The following is a 23,644-nucleotide window of genomic DNA, read 5'->3' on the forward strand; positions in this document are numbered from 1 at the left end:
GTTTGATTTCTTATAAATTAAAGTCAATTCTCTGTATGTTTTGGAGATGAGGCCTTTATCAGAACCTTTACCTGTAAAAATGTTTTCCCAATATTTCACTTGTTTGCATTAGTTTGTTTGTGCAAAAACTTTTTAAATTTGATTTAATCAAAATTTTCTACTTTGTGATCAATAATGATATCTAGTTCTCCTTTGGACACAAATTCCTTCCTCCTCCACAAGTCTGAGAGGTAAACTATCCTATGTTCCTTTAATTTATTTATGATATCGTTCTTTATACCTAAATCATGGACCCATTTTGATCTTATCTTAGTATGTGGTGTTAAATGTGGGTCCATGCCTAGTTTCTGCCATACTAATTTCCAGTTTTCCCAGCAGTTTTTGTCAAATAATGAATTCTTATCCCAAAAGTTGGGTTCTTTGAGTTCGTCAAACATTAGATTGCTATTTTTATTCACTATCTTGCCCTGTGAGCCTACTCTATTCCACTGATCAACTAGTCTATTTCTTAGCCAATACCAAATGGTTTTGGTGACTGCTGCTTTATAATATAGTTCTAGAGTGGGTCAGCTAGTCCACCTTCATTTGATTTTTTTTTTTCATTAGTTCCCTTGCAATTCTCGACCTTTTATTCTTCCATATGAATTTTGTTGTTATTTTTTCTAGGTCATTAAAATAGTTTCTTGGGAGTCTGATTGGTTAAATAAACAGATTAGTTTAGGGAATATTGTCATCTTAATTATATTCGCTCAGCCTATCCAAGAGCACTCACTGCCTTTCCAATAATTTAAATCTGACTTTATTTTTGTGATAAAGGTTTTGTAATTTTGCTCATATAATTCCTGACTTTGCTTTGGTAGATATATTCCCAAATATTTCATACTATTGACAGTTATTTTGAATGTAATTTCCCTTTGCACTTCTTGCTCTTGGATTGTGTTGGTAATGTATAAAAATGCTGAGGATTTATGTGGATTTATTTTGTATCCACTTTGCTAAAGTTCTGAATTATTTCTAATAACTTTTTAGCAGAGTCTTGGGGGTTCTCTAAGTATACCATCATGCAAAGAGTGATAGTTTGATTTCCTCATTCCTACTCTAATTCTTGAATCTCTTTCTCAGCTCTTATTGCCAAGGATAGTGTTTCTAGTACTATATTGAATAGCAATGGTGATAGTGGGCAACCTTATTTCACTTCTGATCTTACAGGGAATGGTTCCATTTTATTGCCATTACAGATGATGTTTACTGATGGTTTTAAATATATGCTCCTTATTATTTTAAGGAACAGTCCATTTATTACTATAATCTCAAGCATTTTTAGTAGGAATGGATGTTGGATTTTATCAAATGATTTTTCTATATCTTTTGAGATGATCATATGGTTTTTATTAATTTGATTATTAATATGGTCAATTATACCAATAGTTTTCCTAATATTATACCAGCCCTGCATTCCTGGTATAAATCCCATTTGGTCATAATGTATTATCCTGGGGATGATTTTCTGAAGTATTTTTGCTAATATCTTATTTAAGATTTTAGCATCAATATTCATTAAGGAGATTGGCCTATAGTTTTTTTCTTAATTTTCAGTCTACCTGGTTTAGGTATTAGTACCATGTCTGTGTCATAAAAGTTATTTGGTAGGACTCCTTCATCCCCTATTTTTTCAAATAGTTTATATAGCATTGGCGTTAGTTGTTCTTTAAATGTTTGGTAGAATTCACATTTAAATCCATCTGGTCCTGGGGATTTTTTCTTAGGGAGTTGGTTAATAGCTTGTTCTATTTCTTTTTTCTGAAATGGGACTATTTAGACTTCTTACTTCTTCCTCTGTTAATCTGGACAAGCTATATTTTTGAAGGTATTCTTCCATTTCATTTAAGTTATCAAATTTATTGGCATAAAATTGAGCAATGTAGCTCCTAAATATTGTTCTAATTTCCTACTCATTAGTGGTGAGTTTTCCCTTTTCATTTTCAAGACTAACAATTTACTTTTTCTCTTTCGTTTTTTTAATCAGATTTACTAAGGGTTTGTCTATTTTGTTGCTTTTTTCATAGAATCAACTCTTAGTTTTATTAATTAATTCAATATTTTTACTTTCACTTTTATTAATATCACCTATTATTTTTATAATTTCAAGTTTCATTTGTCAAGGGGTTTTTAATTTCTTCCTTTTCTAGCAATTTCAGTTGTAAGCCTAATTGTTTGACCCTCTCTCTATTTTATGCAAGTAGGCCTGTAGAGATATAAAACTTCCCCTTATTACTGCTTTGGCTGTTTCCCACATATTTTGGTATGATGTCTCATTATTGTCATTTTCTTGGGTGAAGTTATTAATTATGTCTATGATTTGCTGTTTCACCCAATCATTCTTTAGTATGAGATTATTTAGTTTCCAATCATTTTTGGTCTATTTTCCCCTGACTTTTTATTAAATGTAATTTAATTGCATTGTGGTCTGAAAAGGATGCATTTACTATTTCTGCCTTACTGCATTTGATTTTGAGGTTTTTATGCCCTTGTATATGAACAATTTTCAGCAATGAACTGCTGAAAGAAAGTATACTCCTTTATGTCTCCATTTAGCTTTCGCCAAAGATCTATCATATCAAACTTTTCTAGTATTCTATTTACCTCTTTGTCTTCTTTCTTATTTATTTTGTGATTTGATTTATCTAATTCTGAGTGTGCAAGGTTGAGATCTCCCACTATTATTGTTTTGCTATCTATTTCTTCTTGCAGCTCTCTTAATTTCTCTTTTAAGAATTTAGATGCTGCACCACTTAGTGTGTATATGTTTAATATTGATACTGCTTCATTATCTATGCCACCCTTTAGCAGGATCTAATGCCCTTCCTTATCTCTTTTAATTAGATCAATTTTTGTTTTTGCTTGATCTGAGATGAGGATGGCTACCCCTGCTTTTTTGGCTTCGCCTGAAGCATAGTAGATCCTGCTCCACCATTTTACTTTTAGTTTTAATGTATCACCCTGTTTCAGGTGTGTTTCCTGTAAACAACATATGGTAGGATTCTGACTTTTAATCCAGTCTAACTGTTTCCTCTTTATAATGGAGTTTACCCCATTCACATTTATGGTTAGAATGATTAATTCTATATTGCTTGCCATCCTGTTAACCCCTACTTATGCTTTTCTCCTTTCCTTCCCTCCTACCCCCCTACCCAGTATTAAGCTTGTGAACACCACTTGCTTTTCACAGCTCTCCCTTTTTAGTATCCCTCCCCCACCTTAAAATTTCTCCCCCTATTTTACCCCTTTTCCTCACAATTTCTGTATTCCCTTCCCCTTAGCTTACTCCTTCCCTCTGAAGTGGAAGAAAGTTCACCACAAATCGAATATGTCTATTGATACACACTATGTTCATCTCCTCCTTTCTTTCTCTTAGATATAATAGGTTATTTTTGCCTCTTCATGAGGCCCTTTTTTATGATATAATTTCCTTTCCACCTCTAGTTTCTAGAAGAAATTTTACATGTGTTCTTTACATATCTTTATGGCAGAAATATAGTTCTCAAGATTTCTTTTTACCTTTTTAGAAATCTTTTGAGTTAAATATTTGAAGATCAAACATTTTGTGTAGGTCTGGTTTTTTCATCAAGAATAAATGAAATTCATTCATTTCATTAAATGTCCATCTTCTTCCCTAGAAAACGATGCTCATTTTTGCTGGGTAAGTTATTCTTGGCTGCATACCAAGTTTCTTAACCTTTTCGAATATCATGTTTGAGGCCCTTCATTCTTTTTATATTGACACTGCCAGATCCTGGGTTATCTTTATTGTGGCCCCTCCATATCTGAATTGTTTTTTTTTCTAGCAGCTTCCAGTATTTTTTCCTTCCTCTGATGTTTCTTGAACTTGGCCAATATAGTTCTTGGCATTTTGATTTTAGGGTCCTTTTCAGTAGGTGATCGATGAATTTTTTCAATGTCTATTTTACCCTCTGTTTCCAAAACGTCTGGGCAGTTCTCTTTTTTAATTTCCTGGAAAATAGTGTCCAGGCTCTTTTTTTCCCTCAGATTTTTCAGGGAGTCCGATTATTCTCAAATTGTCTCTCCTGGAACTGTTTTCCAGGTCTGTAGTATTTCCAATAAGGTACTCGACATTCTTTTCAATTGTTTTGTTTTTCTGGTTTTGCTTGACTACTTCTTGGTTTCTCCTTGAGTCATTCATTTCTACTTGTTCGAATCTAATTTTCAATGATGTATTTTCTTCACTCACTTTTTTATATCTTTTTTGTAATTGTCCAATTGAGTTTTTAAGTGAGTTTTTTTCTTATATGGAATTTTTTTCCATTTCATCCATTTTATTTTTTAGAGAGCTGTTTTCTTTTTCCAGCTCACTAATTTTATTTCTCAATGATTTGATCTCTTTGTTAATTCTGGATGACTTTTCCAGACTCTCTTGCCAAGATTCCATTTGCTTTTCCCAGTTTTCTTCTAAATCTCTTGTGAGAGTCTTTTTGATTTCCTATATGAGAGTTTTGTGTATTGGAGGAGCAGCTAATATCCTCCTTAGGAGAGTCCTCTGGAAACATTCTGTTTTAGTCTCCTCAGGGTTTGAAGTATGCTCTCTCTCCATACAGAAGCTGTCAATGATTAGAGCCCTTTAAAATCTTTTGTTCATTTTGTCAGAGCGTGAATCGAAGAAAACAAATTGACAAGAAAAACAATTGGTCTGTTTCTGTGGGTGGGAAGGAGCTGGATAATGTAACTGAACTTACTCTACAGACTGAGGGTGACAGTGGCAAGGCACTAACAGGACAGCAATGGCTATGCTGCATCTGTGCTCTAAGTCTCTGAGAAGGAGCTGAGTCACTCTGGGTGGGGATGGGGGTGGCTGGATCTCAAGAGATACTAACTTTCCCAGGTTTTATTCTTCACTTACAGTGTACCCTCTCCACTGCTCCTGGTTTGCTGCCAAGATGTAACATCCACACTGGGGAAAAAAAGCCTTTTCTCAGAAACAGAAGAGATCACACCCCTCCCCTCTCAGGTCTGAGCTGTGTAAGCTGCCTGTCTCACTCTGGCTGCCTGCCCTCAGTCTGGGCCCAGTCTGTTAGACCCTCCCCCGAGCAAACACAGACCTTCTCTTATGAATTTCAAAGATGTCTTCTGTTGGTGATTATTTGTGGGTTTCTTTTCTAGTCAAGCATTAACTCAGAGGCTTGTTATGAAGTAAGTCCTGAGAGAAAACGGGGAGCTCAAACAGCTGTCTGCCTCCAAGCCATCATCTTGGCTGGAAGTCTGTATTGGCCATATTGTGAAAGAAAAATCAGAAGGGGAAAAGTCATGAGAAAGCAAACAAAACAAAACAAAACAAAACAACCGTGAAAATGTTTTTATATGCTTTGAGTCTCCATAATTCTTTCTCTAGGCATATTACTTAAGCTGTGTTTTCCTCAGTTTTCACCTGAAAATAAATTAGATAAGGAAATAGCAAACTACTTCAATATTTTTCCCAAGAAAACCCCACATGAGCGCATGAAGAGTCATGTAGGTCTGAAACCACTAAACAACAGCAACAGGCTGTATCCTAAGGGGTTGTACATTACTAGAACTATAGGATCTAGTCTTCTAATCACCAGTGTTAAGGAATTGTTAGTATTACATGAGATTGCATTTGGGTACTATTAATTTTTTTTCATGCCCAATTCCTTAATATAAGATTGAATGTAGAAACTTTTCCTATGGCAGCACTTAGGCTATGATCATCCATTCTCCAAAACACTATGTATTCTGCTTATGGAATATGGGAAAGTATGACTGCTGCCCTAGCTTTCTGCTGCTGTAGTTAGCACCAACAAAAAGAATAAACACCTGCTATCTTTAATCCTCCACAGAAGGTCATCCTTATCCAAAGCATATAGATAGGAAATGCAGAACATAGTAAAATATTTTCTAGAACAATTCATCTCTTTCAACATCTATTTTAATGCATTCCTTATCATTTCCCGTGTATAATAATTACATACTGTGTTCACTTTTTCCATTGCTAAAGAACTTATTTGTATAATTCTTACTCTTGTTTCCCCATGAGTTATCTATAGATGATTTATCCAGTTTGACTAAAGAATTGCTTTCTTTGTGGAAAAGCATAAGGTTCAAGTTGGGAAACTTGAATTAGAAAATTTGTGATCATAAGCAAATATTGTCATCTTTTTCAGTCTGTTTTTTCCTGTATCAAAAGTACTGAGTTGATGTGAAGTAACAATGCTTTTTCACCTTTTAACTGCTTTAAACATGTGAGTAATAGCTTCTCCTATTTTATATTATCTTAAGTCAAGAAGAGTACTACCCAAGACTCCCTATGGCTCATTCATATCATAACAATTTTTTGTTTTAGCTCATATATTTGAATTGGATTCTTGAAAGATTTTAGAGTTTAAGTAAATTTTAAAATGTGGATTTTTGAGAAGAGCTAGAGTAGATTTCAAGGAAAATTAGAGTAGAATGAAGTCATAGTTTCCACTAGTATGAAAGAATCACAATAAAGTAAAAAAGAAAACTGATCTACTAATCATTTTCCAAGGTAATGTGCCCCTCCTGTTTTTTTGGTAATTGGACGATGAATGAAACATGCTGAGATGATCCTCAACCTGAACAATATTTAAGACTTGTCCACCATTAAAAGTGGCTTGTTCAAGAACTTCTAAGGTGCTATGAAAGTTTTCCTGTAACAAAATGTATTTTGAAAATCATGGAGTTAAAGGATAGAGTTATCCTCTATGGGTTATTCATTGAGGTCATCTACAACTGTCTGGTTATTCAGTGCAAGATTATATTTTGACAAGGTAATAGAAAAATGATCTGAAGTTAGATTTGTCACTCACTTGGCCTGCAAGTTCCAGGGCTATTCATCACTACTTTCAAAACTGTTCAAAACTCATCTCATCTATGAATCTTTTCTTGATTAAATCCTACCAAGTGCCAATCACTCATTACCTTCTTTTCCTTCAAACATGAATGTATCTGAGATAAAACATCTTACAGTGAATAAATTGTGGATCTTTGAGTCAGAAAGACCATTGTTCAAATCCCACCCCAGAACACAGAGAGGAAGTCCATTGATGTAGGACTTATCTTTCCATAATAGTTTCACCTCACAAGGGCAAATGAACTAGTATGTGGGCTATAAGCAAAGAATCTAACCCAGAATACCTCAGTAAATCCTGTGATTTCGAATTCCCTTTTCTTCAAGAAAAAATAAGCATTAAAGTTTATAAATAGTGACATAAAAATCTAAGTGAATCCAACCTCCAGGATTGTAGTGTCCCAAGTATAAACTTCAAAGGAAATTCTCACAGTTCTAAAAAGAATATTGTATCTCTATTCTCATTACCTAATTTACTATTTCTGTTCATGACCCCATTTTCTGAATTATGTATGTTTAGACTCTTGTACTATATAGATCATTTATCCTCTCTGATAAAATGGGGATAATAAGTCTAACTTGTAATTGTATGAGATTGCATGTGAAAATTAGGTAACAAGAATGAGATTATAAATAAATTAGAGGAACATAGGATCGTTTACCTCTAAGACCTGTAGAAGAAGAATGAATTTATGTCCAAAGAAGAACTAGAGATCATTATTGATCACAAAGTAGAAAACAGATTATATCAAATTGAAAAGTTTTTGTACAAAACGAATGCAGATAAGATTAGAAGGGAAACAATAAACTGGGAAAACATTTTTACAGTCAAAGGCTCTGATAAAGGCCTCATTTCCAAAATATGTAGAGAATTGACTCTAATTTATAAAAAATCAAGCCAATCTGCAATTGATAAATGGTCAAAGGATATGAGCAGACAATTCTCAGATGAAGAAATTGAAACTATTTCTAGTCATATGAAAAGATGCTCCAAGTCATTATTAACCAGAGAAATGCAAATTAAGACAACTCTGAGATACCACTACACACCTATCAGATTAGCTAGAATGACAGGGAAAGATAATGCAGAATGTTGGAGGGGATGTGGGAAAACAGGGACACTGATACATTGCTGGTGGAATTGTGAATACATCCAGCCATTCTGGAGAGAAATTTGGAACTATGCTCAAAAAGTTGTCAAACTGTGCATACCCTTTGACCCATCAGTGTTACTACTGGGCCTATATCCCAAACAGATCTTAAAGAAGGGAAAGGGACCTGTATGTGCAAGAATGTTTGTGGCAGCCTTCTTTGTGGTGGCCAGAAACTGGAAATTATATGGATGCTCATCAGTTGGAGAATGGCTGAATAAATTGTGGTATATGAATATTATGGAATATTATTATTCTGTAAGAAATGACCAGCAGGGTGATTTCAGAAAGACCTGGAGAGACTTACATGAACTGATACTGAGTGAAATGAGTAGAACCAGGAGATCATTATACACTTCAACAACAATACTCTATGATGATCAATTCTGATGGATGTGGCCATTTTCAACAATGAGATGAACCAAATCAGTTCCAATAGAGCAGTAATGAACTGAACCAGCTACACCCAGCAAAAGAATTCTAGGAGATGACTATGAACCATGACATAGAATTCCCAATCCCTCTAATTTTGTTCATCTGCATTTTGGATTTCCTTCACAGGCTAATTGTACACTATTTTAAAGTCCAATTCTTTTTACACAAGAAATCAACTGTTTGGACATGTATGCATATATTATATTTAATTTATACTTTAACATATTGAACATATATTGGTCAACCTGCCATATGGGGGTGGGGAAGGATGGGGAAAATTAGAACAAAAGGTTTGCAATTGTCAGTGTTGTAAAATTATCCATGCATATATCTGGTAAATAAAAACTATTAAATTAAAATAAAAAAAAAGAAAATTAGGTAACATATAAAAAATGCTTTACAAATTTTAAAGCACTAAATTATAATAATAACTATCATTATTATTATCACTATTATTGTTACCTTACATACTTTTCACATTCCATCAATTCAAAAGCTCTATATATTGAGGAGCGATATATTACAGAGGAAATAATTTGACATCATAGCACTGAATTCAAATTCTAACTCTGCCACTTGATAGAGTCAGAATTAGTATGACCTTAGGAAGGTCATTTATTCTTTCTATTCTTCATTTTCCTCACCTTTAAAATGAGATTACACATTTTCCTATTATAAATGAAAGATCCTTTTTGATTTCAACAACCAGGGACTTCCCTTTTTTTCACAATGTTGGCACATTACTTCAGGCTCTCATATCTCACTTATTTTTTTCTATCACCCTTCTAAGAAGTTTCTTTATCTCATATGTATCAACTCTATGATCTATCCCACCCTACAAACAACAAAACAGTATTTGCAACATACCATATTACCCTTTTATTTCTGTTCAAAAACACCTACTGCCCATTTATTAAAACACTAGCTCTTCAGTTTAATATATAAGGGTCTATGCAACCTTATGCTAACTTATTCTTCAAGGTTTATTTAAAAATATGTATTTGTACAATCAGAGCAGACTGCTCTAATTTCTGCATACTCCTTATTGCCCTCTTATACTACCATAAATTTATGAAAGTTGGCTCCCATGCCCACAATGTATTTCACCCCTATCTCCACTTAATGAAACAATTTTCTTCATTTAAAGAGTCTCTCAGGTGCTTTCTTCTCCATGAAATACTCCCTGATTCATATCAATGGAAAGTAATCTATCCTTCCTCAAATTTCTTATAGAAAAATATAATGAACCTCCATTCAACCTGTTACCATTCTGGAATCATATTTATTTGTTAATTTATATAATACTACCACTAGTATACCTCCCATCCCAACTCTCCATTAGATTGTAAATGCCTATCATTTTATTTTCCATTGTGGTGATGAAAAACTGAACAAAATCATAGGAGCTTACTATCTACAGTGTGAGCAATCATAAGAAGAAATTAATAGGTAATAACTAAACACAATGGAATTGTATTGCCCTGGGTACAATTGCTCAGGGTACAATTCTCTAGGAAGTAAGTCAGCTTCACTTTAGCTGTGCTGCATACCCATAGTATAATGAAAGTACCTCCCTTCATCCTTCTAATGCTATTCTTGACCTACCATGATTGTTTTTTTCCACCTACTCTCCATATTTTCTTTCTCTGGAAGTAGCTAAGTTATGTAGAGGATAGAACTTGGACATGGACCCAGGAAGAGCCAGGTTAGAAATCAACCACTGATAGTTACTGGCTACATGACTCTGAGCAATTCGTTTAATATCTGTCATTTCCTCAATTGTAAAATAGCAAATATTATAATGACATCTATATCCCAAGATTGTTGTGATGATCAATTGAGATAGAATTTGTAAAGTGAATAGAATAGTATTTTTATCTTTAATAAGAAAATGTTTAACAAATATTTGTTGCAAAGAATTTATTTATTTTAGGTATATTTGTAGTTAACATTAATAATCTTTTTGTGTGACTTTATAAATGAGAATAGTCTTTCTCCAAGGGCAGGGACCATGATTGACTTATTTTGTGTCTTAATATAGTATATGATAACATTGAATGAGTGGATAATGCTAATTAATTATTTCTTGAAAAGCCCCTTATCCATGGTCTTCTGCTGCTTTCACAATATTATATTATATTTATGCACTTCAATCTACCTATTGACAATTTCCACATGTTAACCAGTAGTTCACATTGAATTCAAAGGACTTTTTGTTTGATAATTTCCATATAAATATATATATATATATATATATATATATATATATATATATATATATATATACACATATATATACATATATATGTGTATATATATACATATATATATATATATATTATATATAGCCACATAAGGCCTTTAAATTATCTGTGCTTTTTAGATTCTTTACAATTTGATCTAAAACCTTATTTCCCAAAGTAGTTTTGACCATCTTTCCCTGTGCCAATCTAAGTTTAAGGGTCGTATTTTAATTTCATTTGTAATACTTAGAAAGTTGACCATATCATTTCACCACTTCATTCTCTGCAACATACAGTCACATATAAACCTCAATAACTCTCATAGTCATTGATTTTTCTATACTTATCACAAATACTTCAAGGCAAGATGATTAAGGGTGCTATGAATTATATTTCTTGTTTTCATTGGTTGTATAGATATGCCAACTCTTCTGAAATTTTTTTAATTTCACTGTAGTCTATAAACTGTCTTTCCATTAAATTGTAATTTAGTTATTGGAAGTGCCGGTACCATAAAGGATGCCAGTTTGAATGGGATTTTTATTTCTGATAGCAGTAGTACTTGGATAAATAAATTACCAAGACTTAAGGTTAGTGGACAATATTAAAATTTGGGATTTTTGCTCCCTCTATTCTCTTTTTCTTTTCCTCTGCCAGTGCTACTCAGGAAATATATTTTTATTGCAAAAAAATAAGGAATATTATGTATTTTTATTTGTGGCCAAAAGTTTTATGATCTAGTGGCCAACTTGCTTGTGATGAGTCACTTCCTACTTCTTTTAAATGATATTCAGATAGCAGATATAATATTTTTGTTAGGACTCTGTTCAAAGCTTTACCTAGTTGGTAGAACTTTTCTGTGCTTGCTTTCTTCTAATAGAGTCCTCAAGAAGCCTGGAATACAACATTTTATGGAATTTTTGGTCAATTGTGAATAATCCCCTTGATCTTTTTAACATCACAAAACAAACAAACAAAAAAAGACAAATAATTAAAACTTAGCTTCTGAGCTGCTAATGTATTTCTAACAAAGGTGGATAGCTTATGCATTAGAAGGAAATGAGGCTTACTTCAAGAGGTAACTGTAATCATTGTATTCACCAATCAATATGGACATATTCCTTTTATGAAACACAGATAAGAGGAAGGAACTTACTGTGAAGTTATAAAAATAAGGTAATCACATGAAAAACCATCCATGAGTAATTCAATCAATCAAATCTGGGAACACATATTAGACTATATTGTTTTTTGAATCTTGCAATGATTGGGGGAAAGTTAAAGGATATCTATTTGGAGGGGAAAAGTAAGGAAATCAAGCTGAATTTGTCATTGCAAATTGAAATGAATCCAAATTCCTCTACCTCCTAAAAAAAGTTGCAAATAAATTGTCCTTACAAGCTAAACATCACTTTTTTTTCCATATACATTTTATTTATATTTTTGACAGTATATTTGCATGAGTAATTTTTATAACATTATCCCTTGTATTCATTTTTCCAAATTATCCCCTCCATCCCTCCCTCTACTCCCTCCCCTTGATGACAGACAATCCCATATATTTTACATGTGTTACAATATAACCTAGATACAATATATGTGTATGAATACCATTTTCTTGTTGCACATTAAGTATTAGATTCCAAAGGTGTAAGTAACCTGGGTAGATAGACAGTAGTGCTAACAATTTACATTCACTTCCCAGTGTTCCTTCCCTAGGTATAGTTGTTTCTGTCCATCATTGATCAACTGGAAGTGAGTTGGATCTTCTTTATGTTGAAGATATCCACTTCCATCAGAATACATCTTCATACAACATTGAAGTGTACAGTGATCTTCTGATTCTATTCATTTCACTCAGCATCAGTTCATGTAAGTCTCTCCAAGCCTCTCTGTATGCCTCCTGCTGGTCATTTCTTACAGAGAAATAATATTCCATAACCTTCATATCCCATAATTTATCCAACCATTCTCCAATTGATGGACATCCATTCATCTTCCAGTTTCTAGCCACTACGAAAAGAGCTGCCACAAACATTTTGGCACATACAGGTCCCTTTCCCCTCCTCAGTATTTCTTTGGGATATAAGCCCAATAGCATCAATGCTGCATCAAAGGGTATGCACAGTTTGATAACTTTTTGGGCATAGTTCCAAATTGCTCTCCAGAATGGCTGGATTCTTTCACAACTCCACCAACAGTGTATTAGTGTCCCAGTTTTCCCATATCCCCTTCAACATTCATCATTATTTGTTCCTATCATCGCTAAATATCACTTTTGAAGTGAAAAGAAATATGTCCCTGAAGTTATTCTTGCTTTTTTTTTTTCTCACGAGGCTGGGATTAAGTGACTTGCCCAGGGTCACACAGCTAGGAAGTGTTAAGTATCTGAGACCAGATTTGAACTCGGATCCTCTTGAATTCAAGGCTGTGCTCTATGCACTGTGCCACCTAGCTGCACCCTATTCTTGCTTTTTCTTCCTAAGTAGCAAATGTAACCCACTTCAGTTCCTGATTCACTCTTGGGCTAGTTCCCCCTACAGAAGCCAATATCCCACTAATCATTATTTCACTTACTCTAGTTCATTAAGCATTCAAAACTATCAGAAGGTTAAATTACACAGAACAAACACCAGTGACTGGTGTTCATGTAATAAGAAGAAGGTATCCCTGGTGGGCCCCAGAATGGCAGGGCTGGTAATTTTGTGAATTGCATCATTAATAAAATATATTTTATTCTATTTGATGATGTCTTTGGAAGATTCCTGTGAGATGATTACTTTTTTAAGCAGCAGAATTTTTTTAATGTCTTTACCGCAAGTAAAAGGGAAATCTAATGCAAAATTCAGAATGGTTTGACAGAAATATTTATTAAAATTTTAACAAATATTATTTAGGGGGCAGTTAAAGAGATTCAGATAAAGATGGTCAATCCAGAAATGATTTAATTATGAGATAACACTGATTCATAATGAGAGAATATTCTTAAAATTAAGATTCCCTTCTAATTTTGTCAACTCTGTTTTGTGGGAGCTTTAAAAACTTTTAGCTTTCACAATTCTTAGTTCATCCTTTAAAATTAAATTGTATTGAGCAAGATGAAAATAATTTTTACTGGTATTTGAAACTTGGTCATACTACAGCAAATAATTTTGATAGGCCTCGTTTCTCAAATATAGAGAACTGACTGAATTTTATAAGAATACAAACCATTTCCCAAATTTATAAATTCTCAAATTGATAAAATTTGACCCAATGGTCAAATATAAAAAAGTAGTTTTGAGATGAAGAAATCAAACTTATTTATAGGCATACAAAGAAGTACTCTAAATAAATTTTGACTGGAGAAATGCAAATTAAAACAACTCTGAGATACCACCTCATACCTATCAGATTTTGTAATATGACAAAAAAAAAAGAAATGTGATAAAAGTTGGAGAAGATATGGGAAAATTGGGACCCTGATGCACTGTTTGTGAAAGTATGAACTGATACAGCCATTTTGGAGAGCAATATGGAATTATGCTCAAAAGGAAATCAAACTGTGCATATCCTTTGCCTGTCCAATGCCAATACAGACTTAGCAAGTCTGTATACCAAAAAGATCATAAAAAAGGAAAAAAAGATCTAGATATGCAAAGATGCTTACCGGAGCCATTTTTATGATGAAAAATATTGGAAACTGAGGCATGTCCATCAATTGGGGAATGGCTGAGCAAACTCTGATGCATGACTAATGAAATAATATTGTGCAATAAGAAACCATGAATGAGTAGACCAGAAAAAAAAAAAACAACAACCTAGAAAGACTTCTATGAGCACATGCAAAATAAAATGAGCAGAAGCAGGAAAACATTTAATAAGATATGAATAACATTGTGTATTGACCAACTATGAATGACTCAACTCTTCTCATTAACCCCATGATCTAAGACAAGAACAAAAGACTCTTTTTTTTATTATATATATATATTTTTTATAATATTATCCCTTGTATTCATTTTTCCAAATTACCCCCCCTCCCTCTATTCCCTCCCCCCGATGACAGGCAATCCCATACATTTTACATGTGTTACAATATAGTCTAGGTACAATACATGTGTGTGAATATCATTTTCTTGTTGCACAATAAACATTAGAATCCGAAGGTACATGCAACGTGGGCAGACAGATATTAGTGCTAACAATTTACATTCACTTCCCAGTGTTTCTTCTCTGGGTGTAGCTACCTCTGTCCATCATTGATCAACTGGAAGTGAGTTGGATCTTCTTTATGTTGAAGATTTCCACTTCCATCAGAATACATCCTCATACAGTATTGTTGTTGAAGTGTACAGTGATCTTCTGGTTCTGCTCATTTCACTCAGCATCAGTTGATTTAAGTCTCTCCAGGCCTCTCTGTATTCCTCCTGCTGGTCATTTCTTACAGAGCAATAATATTCCATAACCTTCATATACCACAATTTACCCAACCATTCTCCAACTGATGGACATCCATTCATCTTCCAGTTTCTAGCTACAACAAAAAGAGCTGCCACAAACATTTTGGCACATATATGTCTCTTTCCGCTCTTTAGTATTTCTTTGGGATATAATCCCAGTAGTAGCGCTGCTGGGTCAAAGGGTATGTACAGTTTGATAACTTTTTGGGCATAATTCCAGATTGCTCTCCAGAATGGCTGGATTCTTTTGCAACTCCACCAGCAATGTATCAGTGTCCCAATTTCCCCACATCCCCTCCAACATTTATCATTATTTGTTCCTGTCATCTTAGCCAATCTGACAGGTGTGTAGTGGTATCTCAGAGTGGTCTTAATTTGCATTTCTCTGATCAGTAGTGATTTGGAACACTCTTTCATGTGAGTGGATATAGTTTCAATTTCTTCCTCTGAGAATTGTCTGTTCATATCCTTTGACCATTTATCAATTGGAGAATGGTTCGGTTTCTTATAAATTATGGTCAGTTCTCTCTATATTTTGGAAATGAGACCTTTGTCAGAACCTTTGTTTTTAAAAATATTTTCCCAATTTGTTACTTCCCTTCTAATCTTGTTTGCATTAGTATTATTTGTACAGAAACTTTTTAGTTTGATGTAATCAAAATCTTCTATTTTGTGATCAATAATGATCTCTAGTTCTCCTCTGGTCATAAATTCCTTCCTCCTCCACAAGTCTGAGAGGTAGATTATCCTCTGTTCCTCTAATCTATTTATTATCTCCCTCTTTATGCCTAAATCATGGATCCATTTTGATCTTATCTTGGTATATGGTGTTAAGTGTGGATCCATATCTAATTTCTGCCATACTAATTTCCAGTTTTCCCAACAGTTTTTTCCGAATAATGAATTTTTATCCCTAATGTTGGAATCTTTGGGTTTGTCAAAGATTAGATTGCTATAGATGTACCCTTTTTTGTCCTTTGTATCTAATCTGTTCCACTGATCTACCGGTCTATTTCTTAGCCAATACCAAATGGTTTTGGTGACTGCTGCTATATAATATAGCTTTAGATCAGGTACACTTAGACCACCTTCCTCTGAGTTTTTTTTTCATTAGAAGAACAAAAGACTCTTAAAGAAAAATATTATCATATCCAGATGAAGATATGATGTACAGTGAATAAAGATCAAAGTCTATTTTTCATTAAATTTATTCTTTCTCATTTTTCTCTTTTTGATCACTTTCTTTTATCACAAATGTAAAATATGGGAATATGTTCTACATAATAGTACATGTATAAACTATATAAAGTTGTCTTCCATCTTTGAAGGTAGAGAAAAATTTAGAACTCAAAATCTTTTAAAAATATATGTTAAATATTTTCTTGACATGTCACTGGAGTAGAAATAAAATACTACTAAAAACAGAACTTGGCCAGAAAGTTTAGTGACATAAATTGTTTAAAAAAAACAGCTTTAGTAACAACTTCACTATATAAATACACACACATACATTATTGTATAGTAAAAATACTCAATTCTCTCCCATATTCCAAGTTAGTTCTGAATGAATATAAACCTTGCATTTTGAAAAGAAGAAAAATTGATTTATTCCTAGCCTGGCATTTACTATCAAGATAAAAAAAATGGAAAAGAAAGAGAAAATAGAAAAATTGCCTGCCCTTCCTGAATAAATTTTAGTCCAGGTTAGTACCTTAAAGTAGAAACATTTTATTTGTAGAACATTTCTAAAGATTTATTATTCATTCACTCACTCCATAACCAAATGTATTGTGTGTAAACCACAGTGCCGAGCATTTAGGGATCAAAAGATGAATAATACTTGCTCACAAAATAATAAGATCTTTGAAGTTGTAAGGCATCTCAAAATCATCTATTAAATCCTATAAACCAACTAAAACTGGTAACAGGAATTGGAATATATATATATATATATATATATATATATATATATTCTGTGCATGTGTGGATTTGAGGAGAGACAACCCAGTGTTCACAGCTCCCATTTCTTTTGGTAAAAATGTATGGAAAGAATGCACAAACTTACTTTTCTTTTTTTTTTTTTTCTTTACCCCTATAATTGTTTATTACCTCAGCAGCAGATTTTTTTGCACCCAAATCAATTGTTATTTTCAAATTGATAGTTTCCCAAGTTTCTAGTGGAAATTCAAGACATTTAGGTGATTACAAGTTTCACAGTGGACAGCTACAATGTACAGAAGAATTTAATTCTTTGCTAAAATTAATCTCACTCTGATACTTTGGGAGAATGTTAATTTCTTTAGTCAAGTAACTCCTCCATAGGTAGGTCTGCAATCATTAGATTATGCATGTATGCATGCTATTTTTGCTCATTGCTACTTGCAAAAGCTTTTTAAGTTATGGAACCTAGAATGAAGGTTTTGTCCCTAATAGAAATTCTTTCTGGGTCTCCTTAGCTCAGAGAATTCTCAGTTTTTCGAAAGGGTTCATCCATGGTTTATTGTCATTCATATGTTTACATACTCTATGCCTTCCTTAGCATGCAAATATCATAGAAGATGGTAATATTTTACGTTTTTATCATCACCACTTTGCATATATTAGGTACATAATAAGTGGATGTTGATCAAAAGGGGTTATATCCAAATAGACAAAATCTATTTTCCTTGATTTTATTAAGATATTTTATTTTATTTTTTCATAGCTTAAAAATTGTTTAATCTAAATTTTCATGTTGCCAATAAAGAAAATGATTAGCTTCTTTGCTCATAATCAATAAAATGGTTAGGTATTTACATGCTTATTATGTCTTCTATTCATGATATCAGTTAATTATTTTAAATTTATCTGTAAATTTAATATAAAGAAATTAATATATTCTATATATTTGATAGTATACAGAATATTTATAAATTCTGAATATGTATATGCATTATTGACATCATACTCATGCATATGTATATATATATATACATGTAATATGTATTATTTTTTTTAATTTTTAAAGCTTCTTATTTTCAAAACATGGATAATTTCTCAACATTGGCCCTTGTATAGCCTTGTGTTTCAGATTTTCCCCTCCTTCATCCAAACCCCTCCCCTGGAAGGCAAGCAATCCAATATATGTTATACATGTTAAATTATATGCTAAATCCAGGGCACCTTGGTGACATAGTGAATAGAGCCAGCCCTGAAGTCAGGAGGTCCTGAGTTCAAATTTGACCTCAGAGACTCACACACTTCCTAGCTGTTTGTGACCTGGACAAGTCACTTAATAACAATTGTCAGAAAAAAAAGTCAAAAACAGTATGTGTAGACATATTTATACTATTCTCTTGCTGCCCTAAAAAAAATCAGATCAAAAAGGAAAAAAAATGAAACAGAAAACAAAAGATAAGCAAACAATACACAAAAAGTGAAAATACTATGTGGTGATCCACACTTAGCCACCACAGTTCTCTTTCTGGGTATAGATGGCTCTCTTCATCACAAGATCATTGAGACTAGTATCAATCATCTCATTGTTGGAAAGAATCACATTCATCAAAATTGATCATCGTATAATGTTGATGTTGTCATGTACAACGATATCTTGGTTCTTTTCACTTCACTTAGCATCATTCATGTAGGTCTCTCCAGGCCTCTCTGAAATCATCCTGCTGCTCATTTCTTATAGAACAATAATGTTCCATAACATTCATATACCATAATATATTCAGCCATTCTCCAACTGATGGGCATTCACTCAGTTTCCAATTTAAAGGAAATCATGAGTCCCATAACCTTGAACCTCTAATAAGCAGGGACTCCAACATCTCCAGAGTGAATGATCATAATTTTCCATCATTGTATTTATCTTATATGGCCATGGCCAATGTTTTGACAACCTCCACAACATCTTGTTTATTTATGTGATCTTGTGCTTTAGCCTGATTTTTGGTGATTTCAAGAAACACTGCAGCAATCTCCGAGAGGGAGAATGAGAGAGAGAGAGAAAGAGAAAGAGAAGAGAGAGAGAGAGAGAGAGAGAGAGAGAGAGAGAGAGAGAGAGAGAGAGAGAGAGAGAGAGAGAGAGAGAGAGAAACATATAAACAGAGAAAGGAAGAGAGAGAGCTCTGAAGAAAAACCAAATAATAGCCTAACAGCTTCATTGTGCATTTCCTCAATTACTTCTGCCTCCTCCCTCTATGTACACTAACATTTCAAACTAAGCCTTTTCCTTTTGCTTCTATTGTTCTGTACTCAAATGGCAACTATATTTAGTTCCTTCCTTATTCTACCTCTTCAAGAAAGCAAAAGGAAAATTAATTGTGTCAAAGACTAAGCATTATCTAATTACTTTTTCTTTAAATTAAAAAAAACAGTTAATCAAGACATTACAAATATTTTTACTGAAGGTGATCTTCAGTAAACTGGCAAGATTACACAGTGTGAAGTTCCGATTCAGTGAACAGCAGGATGAATTGGAAGAGAATATATGAAAAGTTGAAGAAGCATGATTAAAATGTCAGTACTGCCAATGGTCAATTACTTTTCCCAAAAATATACTAATGGAGTTCCACAAGCAGCTTATTATGTCCCCTATCAGCATCATCATTTCCTTTCTTTGGGCAAGCCAGGCTCCTGAAATAGTTTACTCAACTAGGGCTTTCTATTTTATAATTTTATAAGAGCTTAACCTTTAAAAATGTATACAATTATGACTTTGACAGCAAGGTGCCCACTTTTGCTGCCCTTACTTATCTCTCTAATAGAAATTCCAGCCTTAAGATGTTCAATATTGCTCTTTTCTCATCTAGGACTGTTAAATGGGCTTGGTTTAGGAAAGTAGATCACCTGGGCTAAAGATAATCCACTCATAGTACTTGGGACAGATTGATGGAGGCAAAATATTATAGTAGTAAATTATGGCCCAGGCAGGTGTACATCATTATACATGCTAGTTTGAGATAGAGAAATGTCCCATGAGTTTCTCCCTATACTAAAATATAATGCTTTTTAAAATGTTGACTATGTCACCTCAGGTGGTGTCATGTTAAAAAGTCTGTGGACAACCAGAGGATGGGAATAAAAGTTAGACTCCTCCTCTCAGGAATATCTCCATTATATAGCTTGTTTTCAGCACGACCACCTTTTCTCTTCACCATCATCCCTTCTCCCACCTCTCTGGAAGCTATGTAAGATCTCAGTCAGTATGTCAAAGAAGGTCATTCACAGCAGTACCAGCCCAGATGGTATTTTGAACTTTTTATCCATTGTTGAGGAAATCTACTTTCTGGAACCCAGTTCATTTTGTAACTCAATCAGACAACCCTCAGAAAACAGCCTTTATATTTCAGGGCATTCATTAGTGAGTAAGAACACCTATTTCCTTTCAATTTTTAGTGGGACAGAGTGAGTTTCACATTATAAACTAGCACTGATGGCTTGTAATTTTCAACACAGATTTCATTTTAAAAGGACATCATCTGTCCTTCTAAATCCATCTCTCTTCCAAATTTCACTATTTCTATCAATAATACTATATTTCCAATCTCTAAGCTTTGAAACTTCAATGTGCAATCATTTTAGTATGCTCCACATACTGAAACAGCTATCAGATATTGTGATTTCTTTCTCTACAATACTGTTTTCATCCATTCTTCCTCCTAACCTGTATTATTGTCATCCTCTCTCCCCTGGACTATAGTAATACCTTTCTAAATGAGTTGCCTGTTGCAAATCACTCTCCTCTTCAATCCATACTCCAAGTACTTGCCAAAGTGATTTTCCTAAAGTGAAAGTTTTGCTCACTTCAGAGGATTGTTGAATATATTAAATGAGTTAATCTGTACAAAGTCCTTTTTAAAATAAAGTGATATATAAACATTAGCTGCTATTCTTTTTATCAGTGATTATTGTTGCTATCATTATCTTTCAATTTTAAAAGATTCTGTGAAAAAAGAAATTAATTTTATTGCCTGGTTATATCAATTAATTGAGTTTTATAAGAAGTTACCAATAATTTAACTTCCTGGTACAAGTATTTTGTTTCATCCAATTTGTTCTAATCATTCCTTCCAAAAGTACTTTGAATAAATTCACCTGCTGGCATTTGTTCATATCGTTCAAAGGGAATGTGCTCTGTCCTCCTCTCTTCTTATCTGATTATTCCAAGATCCACATTGCAATCTGTTCCATGTAGAGTTATAAATAACTTTAGTTCACATTGGTCTGTTTTATCCTTTTAATATATAATATGAATTAATTGTTTGATATTCATATATGTCTATCATCTATCTTTTTATCTATCATTCATGTAATCTATTATATTTATTAATCAATTACATGCATCCATTTTCCTATCTTTAATCTATCTAATCCTTATATTTGTCTCTCCTTTCATCTAACCTTTTCATTTGTCCATCTACTGTTCCTCTTTATTATCTATGTAATTACTCTGTGTATTACACTTTTCACTCATCTATTTTTCCAAGTTTGTATGTACATGTGTTTCTTTCCTAGCATTAGTTATAGTTGTCTTATCTCACAATATTGACCATAGCTTCTTTGTGAGAGGTTTTCATGTCTTCTCCATATTCCATCATGCTATATCCTTGAACAGTGATCTGCAAATAGTATGTGCACAGTTAATTTGTCAATTACTGGTTAGTTCACATAAGCAGAAGGATGCAAGAGAAGAAGGAAGCTAGTACCAATGTCACATTGATTCTGATGACCCCAACTTTTTTCTGGAAGATCTCGTTTAATTGACCAGCAGATCTCATTTTCTATCTTTCCTAGGGAAGTATAAATTTACTATAATTTAGGACAATTAAGGACAAAGATGCTTTGTCAGAGCCAAGCCCTCTTCTCAAATTCTCAGTTCTGTGTATCCTGAATATGCACACTATTTTGCTTTACATTGATGGATCAGTGGAGGATAAAAGCCAATAATTTGTCTAGAGGCCAGACTAAGAGGTGAATCTATTTCTGAGTCCTTTTTCCAGCATATAGGACTCAGTATCACATCATATCTCAATGAGTCCTTCATATATAAAATTAATGATGAAGGAAGGTAAAAAATAAAAGTATCTCTCCTGGCTATTCTATTAGGATTTCTTTTTGTCTTCTTAGACAGATGACATATGGAATATTTGTGGATTGTCAATGCAGATTAGGAGACTGAAGGAAACAATAAAGACTTTGGATTTTATCCCTGACTATTCTCATGGTGATTATACTGCTGAGACCAAGACTGGTCAAAAGCCCTCCAGAAAGCTAATCGGAACATTACAGGGATCAGACAACTGGTGAAAAGGAGATGGAAAGGGACACTTTATTGTCACTGGGTTCAAGACTCTGTTGCATTGCTCATATGTAGTTCTGTATTTTAATATACGAACCAAAAGTTGCACTATTATTTACAGCACAAGGGAACAGAGGTCCTAGTCATGGTACCAGGTTAAAGATGAGTGTGTGTGGTCATTTAGGGAGAGTAGGGACTCTTGTTTCAATTTGAAAATAGAAGGGAACACTAGAAAGTAGGGCTACAAGAAAACAGATGATCTGTTCCCTGTTCAAGAATAAGAAGTGCTATGATGATAACTATAGGGAACCCCCTTCCTAGGTAAAATAGAAGCATAAACCAAAATTGCAGAGATCATGACTCCACCTTGATGATATCACTTAAATTATATTACTCGCATAACAACACCAAAAACCTATAAATGTCCAGAATTACCTCTGGAAAAAAAGACCTGAATCTTGGGATACTTCTTACTTTACTCCAAGTAAAGATCCCAAATTTGACATAAATTTTAAAGTCAAAATAAATTGGGAAAATGAAAAAACAATAATAACAATAACTAAATAATATGGCCATAAAAAGTTAGTATGGTACCAAAGAAGATCAAGGCACAAACCCAGAAGAAGAAAAAAAAATTCAAAATAGCTACATGCAGAGCTTCAAAGAAAATTATGACTCAATCAGATGCACAAAAAGAATTATTGAAATAGTTCCAAAAATAATTGTAAATGAAATAAAACATCTATTTATTTATTTATTTAAATAATTAAAACAGGTGTGTAGTGGTATCTCAGAGTTGTCTTAATTTGCATTTCTTTGATCAATAGTGATTTGGAACACTTTCATATGAGTGGAAATACTTTCAATTTCATCATCTGAAAATTGTCTGTTCATATCCTTTGACCATTTATCAATTGGAGAATGGTTTGATTTCTTATAAATTAGAGTCAGTTCTCTATAAATTTTGGAAATGAGGTCTTTATCAGAACCTTTAACTGTAAAAATATTTTCCCAATTTGTTACTTCCCTTCTAACCTTTTTTGCATTAGTTTTGTTAGTACAAAAGCTTTTTAATTTGATGTAATCAAAATTTTCTATTTTGTGATCAATAATGATCTCTAGTTCTCCTCTGGTCACAAATTCCTTCCTCCTCCACAAGTCTGATAGGTAAACTATCCTATATT

This window comes from Sminthopsis crassicaudata, chromosome 2, assembly GCF_048593235.1.
Source record: "Sminthopsis crassicaudata isolate SCR6 chromosome 2, ASM4859323v1, whole genome shotgun sequence".
Lineage (NCBI taxonomy): Eukaryota > Metazoa > Chordata > Mammalia > Dasyuromorphia > Dasyuridae > Sminthopsis > Sminthopsis crassicaudata.